The sequence below is a fragment of the Oncorhynchus keta genome, chromosome 10 (genome assembly GCF_023373465.1).
Source record: "Oncorhynchus keta strain PuntledgeMale-10-30-2019 chromosome 10, Oket_V2, whole genome shotgun sequence".
NCBI lineage: Eukaryota > Metazoa > Chordata > Actinopteri > Salmoniformes > Salmonidae > Oncorhynchus > Oncorhynchus keta.
In genome coordinates, this window is record NC_068430.1 from 58,766,866 (window position 1) to 58,777,892 (window position 11,027).

Below are 11,027 nucleotides of genomic sequence, written 5' to 3' on the forward strand. Positions count from 1 at the left end.
TCAATAACACAATAGAAAAATCTGTATACAGTGTTTGCAAATATAGTAAGGAGGGAAGGCTATAAATAGGCCAATAGTGGAAAAGTAATTATAATTTAGCAATTTACACTGGAGTAATATATGTACAGATGAGGATGGTCAAGTAGAAGTACCGGTGTGCAAAAGAGCAGAAAAACCAAAACAAATATGGGGATGAGGTAGGTAGTAGGTTATCCAGGCTATCCGGGCTAAAGCGTCTGGTGTCTGAGCTAAAGGTAAAGACTGTTAGCAGTGGCTAACAATAACTAAATAGCAAGTAGCTAATTAGCTGGCTAGCTGTTGATGTAGATTCCAATTATAAGGTCTAAAAAAAATTGAAGATCCGTACCACATTGGGTGAGGCGGGTTGCAGGAAGAAATATTTAATTCGAACATGGAAAAAATACATTTAAATATAATGAAATGTATACTTAAAAAAATGATAGACAATATTTACATGGGACAAAAACAAACACGTGTTACTGCTGCACCATCATGGTGTATTTATACAGTGGGGCAAAAAAGTACACTGCTCAAAAAAATAAAGGGAACACTTAAACAACACAATGTAACTCCAAGTCAATCACACTTCTGTGAAATCAAACTGTCCACTTATGAAGCAACACTGATTGATAATAAATGTCACATGCTGTTGTGCAAATGGAATCGGCAACAGGTGGAAATTATAGGCAATTAGCAAGACACCCCCAATAAAGGAGTGGTTCTGCAGGTGGGGACCACGGACCACTTCTCAGTTCCAATGCTTCCTGGATGATGTTCTGGTCACTTTTGAATGCTGGCGGTGCTTTCACTCTAGTGGTAGCATGAGACGGATTCTACAACCCACACAAGTGGCTCAGGTAGTGCAGCTCATCCAGGATGGAACATCAATGCGAGCTGTGGCAAGAATGTTTGCTGTGTCTGTCAGTGTAGTGTCCAGAGCATGGAGGCGCTACCAGGAGACAAGCCAGTACATCAGGAGACGTGGAGGAGGCCGTAGGAGGGCAACAACCCAGCAGCAGTACCGGTACCTCCGCCTTTGTGTAAGGAGGAGCAGGAGGAGCACTGCCAGAGCCCTGCAAAATGACCTCCAGCAGGCCACAAATGTGCATGTGTCTGCTCAAACGGTCAGAAACAGACTCCAGCAGGATGGTATGAGGGCCCGACGTCCACAGGTGGGGGTTGTGCTTACAGCCCAACACCGTGCAGGACGTTTGGTATTTGCCAAAGAACACCAAGATTGGCAAATTCGCCACTGGTGCCCTGTGCTCTTCACAGATGAAAGCAGGTTCACACTGAGCACAAGTGACAGACGTGACAGTCTGGAGACGCCGTGGAGAACATTCTGCTGCCTGCAACATCCTCCAGCATAACCGGTTTGGCGATGGGTCAGTCATGGTGTGGGGTGGCATTTCTTTGGGGGGCCGCACAGCCCTCCATGTGCTCGTCAGAGGTAGCCTGACTGCCATTAGGTGCCGAGATGAGATCCTCAGACCCCTTGTGAGACCATATGCTGGTGCAGTTGGCCCTGGGTTCCTCCTAATTGCATGACAATGCTAGACCTCATGTGGTTGGAGTGTGTCAGCAGTTCCTGCAAGAGGAAGGCATTGATGCTATGGACTGGCCCGCCCGTTCCCCAGACCTGAATCCAATTGAGCACATCTGGGACATCATGTCTCGCTCCATCCACCAACGCCACGTTGCACCACAGACTGTCTATAATTTGCAAATAAATTCATTTAAAAATCCTACAATGTGATTTTCTGTTTTTTTCCTCATTTTGTCTGTCATAGTTGAAGTGCCATATCAGTCAAAACATGCATTGCTGATGTTAGTTTTGAAGAATTGTCTTTGATTTGATCAAAAGATTTGATCAAGGCCAAAACTGGGTCTGCAAAACTTGCATTGCTCTCAACCATGGTTTACCAGTCCTGGCACAGGCACTGAAACTCTGACAGGAAATTTGCGTGCTTTGAAGCTGAAAAAGCTGACGTTATCCAAGTTGACTACAGAGTCTTTTCACATATGGCTACACATATTGAGGTGTCTTTTTGTAATACTTACCCTATAATAATTCACTAAATCATTGCGCACGTTACCCATCATGAAAAACATTCAGTGACCAGTTTATTAGGTACACCCATCTAGTACCTGGACCTAGATGTCACTCTGTGCCGTTATTTGTCTGTTTCGGCCCACCAGTTAGCTTGCACGATTCTTGCCATTCTCCTTCGACTTCTCTCATCAATAAGCTGTTTTCAACCACAGGACTACCACTGACCGGATGTCGCACCATTCTCGGTAAACCCTAGACACTGTAATGCTTGAAAAGCCCAGGAGGCCGGCTGTTTCTGCGATAATGGAACTGGCGCGCCTGGCACCGCCGTTCATACCACACTCAACATCGCTTAACCTGTTGCGACGAGCAATCCCGTATCCGGGAGCGTAATTATAGCCTCAAGCTCATTACCATAACGCAACGTTAACTATTCATGAAAATCGCAAATGAAATGAAATAAATATATTGGCTCACAAGCTTAGCCTTTTGTTAACAACACTGTCATCTCAGATTTTCAAAAAATGCTTTTCAACCATAGTTACACAAGCATTTGTGTAAGAGTATTGATAGCTAGCATAGCATTAAGCCTGGCATTCAGCAGGCAACATTTTCACAAAAACAAGAAAAGCATTCAAATAAAATAATTTACCTTTGAAGATCTTCGGATGTTTTCAATGAGGAGACTCAGTTAGATAGCAAATGTTCAGTTTTTCCAGAAATATTATTTGTGTAGGAGAAATCGCTCAGTTTTGTTCATCACATTTGGCTAAGTAAAAACCCTGAACATTCAGTCATTACAACGCAAACTTTTTTCCAAATTAACTCCATAATATCGACAGAAACATGGCAAACGTTGTTTAGAATCAATCCTCAAGGTGTTTTTCACATATCTATTCGATGATAAATCACTCGTGGCAGTTTGGTTTCTCCTCTGTTCAAAATGGAAAAATGCACGCACCTGGAGATTACGCAATAGTTTCGACGGAGGACACCAAGCGGACACCTGGTAAATGTAGTCTCTTATGGTCAATTTTCCAATGATATGCCTACAGATATGTCACAATGCTGCAAACACCTTGGGGAAACGACAGAAAGTGTAGGCTCTCTCCTTGCGCATTCACAGCCATATAAGGAGACATTGGAACACAGCGCCTCAAAAATCTGGCTCACTTCCTGTGTGAAATTTCATCTTGGTTTCGCCTGTAGCATTAGTTCTGTGGCACTCACAGACAATATCTTCGCAGTTTTGGAAACGTCAGTGTTTTCTTTCCAAAGCTGTCAATTATATGCATAGTCGAGCATCAACTTGTGACAAAATATCTTGTTTAAAACGGGAACGTTTTTCATCCAAAAATGAAATACTGCCCCCAGAGGTTCAAGAGGTTAAGTCACTCGTTTTGCCCATTCCAATGTTCAATCGAACAGTAACTAAATGCCTCCATACCTGCTTTATATAGCAAGCCACGGTCACGGAACTCACTGTCTGCAGGAGCTAAATATTTTCTTGAACGGGGTGGTATACTTAATAACTGACCACTGTGTGTATATTGAGTCAAATATTACAGACAGTAGCGTACACATATCATTAAAATCCTGAATAATAATAAAAACCCAACATGTAACAATTTCAAATATGTTACTGTCACGACTTCTCCCGAAGTCAGTTCCTCTCCTTGTTCGGGCGGTGTTCGGAGGTAGACGTCACCGGTCTTCTAGCCATCGCCAATCCATTTTTAATTTTCCATTTGTTTTGTCTTGAGGAGACGACAGGACTTAGAAAACCGATCCACAACGACCAGGATCGTGGTGTAACCCTGTGAAGGTGGAAGATCAGTCAAAAAATCCACCGACAGGTGCGACCACGGCCGTTGAGGAACGGGTAGAGGTTGTAGCTTACCTCTGGGCAGGTGTCTAGGAACCTTGCACTGGGCGCACACCGAGCAGGAGGAAACATAAATCCTCACGTCCTTAGCTAAAGTGGGCCACCAGTACCTCCCATCAAGACAGCGCATCGTCCGACCTATCCCAGGATGACCAGAGGAGGGTGATGTGTGAGCCCAATAGATCAATCGGTCGCGGACAGCAGACGGAACGTATAGACGACCAGCTGGACACTCCGGGGGAGACTGCTCTGCACGTGATGCCCGCTCAATGTCCAGGTCCAGCTCCCACACTACAGGCGCCACCAGACACGAAGCTGGGAGTATGGGAGTGGGATCCATGGGTCGCTCCTCTGTGTCATACAGCCGAGACAATGCGCCTGCCTTAACGTTCTGGGAGCCTGGTCTGTAAGAAAGTGTAAACACAAAACGAGTGAAAAACATGGCCCACCTTGCCTGGCGAGGATTCAGTCTCTTCGCCTGCCGGATGTACTCCAGATTGCGGTGGTCAGTCCAGATGAGAAAAGGGTTTTTAGCCCCCTCAAGCCAATGCCTCCACACCTTCAAAGCTTCTACGACAGCTAACAGCTCTCGGTTCCCCACATCATAGTTTCGCTCCGCTGGGCTGAGCTTCTTCGAAAATAAAGCACAGGGGCGAAGCTTCAGTGGCGTACCCGAACACTGAGAGAGCACTGCTCCTATCCCAGCTTCGGATGTGTCCACTATGAATGGCAAAGAGGGATCCGGATGAGCCAACACAGGCACCGAGGTAAACAGAGTCTTCAGGTGCCCAAAAGCCCTGTTTGCCTCAGCCGACCACTGCAAGCACACCGGGCCCCCCTTTAGCAGTGAGGTAATGGGAGCAGCCACCTGACCAAAACCCCGGATAAACCTCCGGTAGTAATTGGCAAACCCTAAAAAACGCTGCACCTCCTTTACTGTGGTTGGAGTCAGCCAATTACGCACGGCTGTAATGCGGTCGCTCTCCATCTCCACTCCTGAAGTGGAAATCCGATGCCCTAGGAAGGAGATGGATTGTTGGAAAAACAAGCATTTCTCAGCCTTGACATATAGATCATGCTCCAACAGACGACCAAGCACCCTGCGCACCAGGGACACATGCTCGGCGCGTGTAGCGGAGTATATCAGAATATCATCGCTATACACCACTACACCCTGCCCATGCAGGTCCCTGAAGATCTCATCTACAATTGATTGGAAAACTGATGGAGCATTCATCAACCCATATGGCATGACAATGTACTCATAATGACCTGAGGTGGTGCTAAATGCCGTCTTCCACTCATCACCCTTCCGAATACGCACCAGATTGTACGCACTCCTGAGATCCAATTTTGTGAAAAAGCGTGCCCCGTGCATTAACTCAATAACCGTATTGATCAGAGGTAACTATAGGTAACTATATTTCACTGTGGTTTTATTTAGACCTCGATAATCAATGCACAGGCGTAAACCGCCATCCTTTTTTTCACAAAAAAGAAACTCGAAGAGACGGGTGAAATGGATGGCTGAATGAACCCCTGATGCAGGGATTCAGAGACATATGTCTCCATAGCCTCCGTCTCCGCTTGCGACAGGGGATACACGTGACTCTTGACTCTTAATTGAGTCGCCTTCTTTTTACAGAAGGCGAGAGCCAAATCGGCATATTCGGGGGAATGCGCACGGTGGAGACCTGCTCTGGACTTTCCACCGTAGTAGCACCAACGGAAACCCCTAAACACCTACCTGAGCACTCTTGCGACCACCCCGTGAGAGCCATCTGTGGCCAAGAAACAGTGGGGTTATGACAAGCTAACCAGGGTAGGCCTAGCACCACAGAATACACAGGAGAATCAATAAGGAAAAGACTAATCTTCTCCTTGTTACCCTCCTGCGTAATCATACACAAAGGTGTGGTTACCTCCCTGATAAACCCTGACCCTAATGGTCGACTATCTAAGGCATGAATAGGGAAAGGCATATCCACAGAAACAATAGGGATCCCTAAACTATGAGCTAAACCTTTATTAATGAAATTCCCAGCCGCACCTGAATCTACTAGCGCCTTATACTGGGAATGCATGGAAAAATCAGGAAAATCAGGAAAAGAGACCGAGACAAACATTAGTGCAAAAGAGGGCTCTGGATGAGAATGGTGCCTACTCACCTGGGGTGATGCCAGAATACCCTGCCTGCCTTCTCTATTCCCAACCTGGCACCGACCAGCAGTGTGCCCTCTGCGACCATGAATGGTGCTCGAGTGGGAACTCCCTCCGGTCTCCATGATCACCATCCCTCCCAATTCCATAGGTTCGGGAGAGAGGGTGCGGGAGGATGGAACAACCAGACCCCGATCTAGACGTCCACGAGTAGCCAGCATGTTGTCCAGCCTGATGGACATGTCCACCAGCTGGTCAAAGGTGAGGGTGGTGTCTCTACAGGCCAGCTCCCGACGGATGTCCTCGCGCAGACTACAACGGTAATGGTCGATCAGGGCCCTGTCGCTCCATCCAGCGCCGGCAGCCAAGGTCCTAAACTCCAAAGCAAACTCCTGTGCACTCCTCGTCTCCTGCCTCAGATGATAGAGGAGCTCACCCGCTGCTTTGCCTTTGGGTGGATGGTAGAAAACTATCCGGAATTGGCGGGTGAACTCCTCAAAATGGTCCAACGCCGCATCCACACAGCGCTGGCCCATTCCAGGGCTTTCCCGGTGAGGCATGAGACAAGGGCGTAACTCTTCTCACGGTCAGATGGTACTGGGGAGACCGTGGCCAGATACAAGTTCAGCTTAAGGAGGACACCCTGGCAGCCGGCAGTATCTCCGTTGTATCCCGTGGGTAGGGATAAATGGATCTTCGGTTCCGGAGGGGAAAAAGCGTTCAAGGGAGATTCCGGTTGTGGTGGTGGTGGCGCTGGAGAAACTCCCTGTCTCTCCCAGCGATCCATATTCTGGACAATGCGATCCATTACCATGCTCAAACAGTCAATCTCCTCCACTTGTTCCCAGACACATTCCTCCACCTCCCTGGGCGTAGTGTCCTCTCCTGCTGACTTCATAGTTTTATGGTCAGAGATTCTGTCAGCGTCGTGTGTGTATAGGTGGCAGGGAAGTCAGGCGCAGGAGAGTCAAAATGAAGTGTAAATGGAGTCTTTTAATAAATGTCAACAGAACATGCTCCATAACACTAAAACGTACAGACATGAAAAAACATGGGTACGAGGACCCGTCGCGCACCAACACAACAAAATGACAACACTGACAATGAAACAATCTCTGACAAAGACATGAGGGGAAACAGAGGGTTAAATACACAACAGGTAATGAATGGGATTGAAAACAGGTGTGTGGGAAGACAAGACAAAACCAATGGAAAACGGCTGCCATGCTCCGAAGCACCTCTCACTCTGCATGGCTCTCTCAGATGTAGCAAATGCCCTTCAAGTGATTAGGGTCCTTCTCACAGGCATTTCAGCTAAGAAGTAGGCTACAAGTGAATGAAGACAGACATCGGGGATGTAACTGTGCACATATTTAAGATGTTAGAACTGTCCCACATTTAGGCTACTTTTCGTCTGCCAGCAAGATGAGTAGGCCAAACGAACAGCAAAAGCACTAGCCTATGTCAATCTACTACCTCCCATAGTACAAAAGTTGACCTATTCCATTGGTCAACTTGTCCTTTTGTGCAAAAAAATAAATATTCCAAACATACTCTGGGACAGTTGTGTGATGCAATTGATCCCAAATTAATACAACCACTTGCATCAAAAACCTTTTAAAAGCAATGAGCCTGATCATTTAGCTTAAAATGTTGAACTATTTGGCATTTTTTTCCCCATTTATAAGCACAGCAATCAAATCTAATTTTATTTGTAACATGCGCCAAATACAAAATGTGTAGTAGACCATACAGTGAAATGCTTACTTACTGTACATCACAAATAATTATGTTGCAGCAATAAAATAACAGATAGTGAGGCTATATACTGTGGATTCCGGTACAGAGTCAATGTGTGGGGGCACCGCTTAGTCGAGGTAATTTAGGTAATATGTACATGTAGGTAGAGGTAAAATGACTATGCATGGATAATAAACAGAGAGTTGCAGCAGCGTAAAAAATGGGGGGGGGGCAATGCAAATAGTCCAGGTAGCCATTTGATTATCTGTTCAAGAGTCTTATGGCTTGGGTAGAAGCTGTTAAGAAGCCTTTTTGACCGAGACTTGGCGCTCCGATACCGCTTGCCGCGCGGTAGCAGAGAAAACAGTCTATGACTAGGGTGGCTGGAGTCCTTGGCAATTTTTTGGCCCTTCCTCTGACACCACCTGATATTGAAGTCCTGGATGGCAGGAACCTTGGCCCCAGTGACGTACTGGGCCGTAAGCACTACCCTCTGTACTGCCTTACGGTCAGATGCTAAGCAGATGCCATATCAGGAGGTGATGAAACAAGTCAGAATGTTTTTGATGGTGCAGCTGTAGAACCTTTTGAGGATCTGGGGATCAATGACAAATCTTTTCAGTCTCCTGAGGGGGAAAAGGTGTTGTCGTGCCCTCTTCACAACTGTCTTGTTGTGTCTGGACCATGATAGTTCATTGGTGATGTGGACACCAAGGAACTTGAAACCCTCGAGCCGCTCCACTACAGCCCCGTCGATTTTAATGGGGGCATGTTCGGCCCGCCTTTTCCTGTTGTCCACGATCGGCTCCTTTGTCTTGCTCCCATTGAAGGAGAGGTTGTTGTCCTGACACCACACTGCCAGGTCTCTGACCTCCTCCCTATAGGCTGTCTCATCATTGTCGGTGATCAGGCCTACCACTGTCGTCTGCAAACTTAATGATGGTGTTGGAGTCGTGTTTGGCCACGCAGTTGTGGGTGACCAAGGAGTACAGAAGGGGATTAAATACACAACCCTGGGGGGGGGCAGTGTTGAGGATCAGTGTGGCAGACGTGTTGTTGCCTACCCTTACCATCTGGGGGCGGCACATCAGGAAGTCCCGGATCCAGTTGCAGAGGGAGGTGTTTAGTCCCAGGGTCCTTAGCTTAGTGATGAGCTTTGTGGGCACTATGGTGTTGAACGCTGAGCTGTAGTCAATGAACAGCATTCTCACATAGGTGTTCCTTTTCCTTTCATGGCTACCGACATGAGTGCTACAGAGCATAATCATTTAGGCAGGCTACCTTCGCTTCCTTGGGCACAGGGACTATGTTGGTCTGCTTTAAACATTTGTATTACAAACTTAGTCTGGGAGAGGTTGAAAATATCAGTGAAGACACTTGCCAGTTGGTCCGCGCATGCTTTGAGTACACGTCCTGGTAATCCGTCTGGCCCCGTGACTGTGAATGTTGACCTGTTTAAAGGTCTTGCTCACATCGGCTAGGTAGAATCAGGAATTACTCAGGGCAACTGTCTAGGCCCTTTACTTTTTTCAATCTTTAATAACGACATGCCACTGGCTTTGAGTAAGTGTGTTTATGTATGTGGATGACTCCTGCACTATACACGTGAACTAGAACAGCAACTGAAATGACTGCAACACTCAACAAATAGCTACAGTTAGTTTCAGAATGGGTGGCAAGAAATAAGTTAATCCTAAATATTTCCTAAACTAAAAACAATGTATTTGGGACAAATCATTCACTAAATCCTAAACCTCAGCTAAATCTTGTAATGACTAATGTGGAAATTGAGCAAGTTGATGTGACTAAACTACTTGGAGTAACCCTGGATTGTAAACTGGTCAAACATATTGATACAACAGTAGCTAAGATCAGAAGTCTGTCCAGAATAATGTGTTGCTCTGCCTTTTCAACAGCACTATCAACAAGGCAGGTCCAACAGGGCCTAGTTTTGTCGCACCTGGACTACTGTTCAGTCGTGTGGTCAGGTGCCACAAATTGCAATTGGCTCAGAAGAGGGCGACACAGCTGGCCCTTGGATGTACACCGAGAGCTAATATGAATAATATGCATGTAAATCTCTCTTGGCTCAAATTGGAGGAGATATTGATTTCATCACTACTTGTATTTGTGAGAGGTATTGACATGTTGAATGCACCGAGCTGTATGTTTGAACTACTGGCACACAGCCTATAGGTCTCTTCACAGTCCCCAAGTCCAGAACAGACTTTGGGAGGCGCATAGTACTACATAGAGCCATGAACATGGACCTCTATTCCACATCAAGTCACTCATGCAAGCAGTAAAATTACATTTTAAAAAGAACCTGATGGAACAGCTAGGACAGTGAAGAGACACAAACACAGGCACAAACACGTGCATTCACACACACGATAACATATGCGTTATACACACACATACACTTGGATTTTGTGTTGTAGATATGTGGTAGTAGAGTAGTGGCCTGAGGGCACACACTTAATGTGTTATGAAATCTGTTGTGAATGTTTTGTAATGTCTTTAAAATTGTATAACTACCTTAATTTTGCTGGACCCCAGGAAGAATAGCTAATGGGGATCCATAATAAATACAAAAACTAGCAATGGCAGACTGGGCAAGTGCCCAACCCAATGTCCCCAACATACAGAAGTCGCAAGCAGTTGAGAGGGTAGAGAATCATCTAAAATGTGCATCTCAAATATCACATTTTCAGCTGTTTGAAGCTGGTCGACCAAACCGCTGGCTTCCACAAGATCCCATAGCCATTATGTCGAATAGTATGAGGGGGAGGGGGTAGAGTTGTTTATGTTGCTGCAATTCGCCTAGCTTTCTCAAGAGGAAAGCAAAGTTAGGCATAGAACCTTTTAATAGGAAGACATTTTGAATGGAAAACACTTTTATGTTTTAAGTATCTTTTGAATCTGGCATTGAACAAGCTTTGTCAAGCTGATGTAGTCATGTGAAGGATACAAGCTTCATACATTTGTGACTGGAAAATGGAATGTAATCTTTGAAAATCTCTTTCAACGGGCACACCTCCATATGCTTAAACTTAGATAACCCTCAACAAAAGAGAGTGTAGTCACAGTGACAACGCTATTTGCATGTGTGAGTTGGCTGAGCATTGATGCATTGTTTGAGTAAGAGCAAGTATGAGTGTAAGTCAG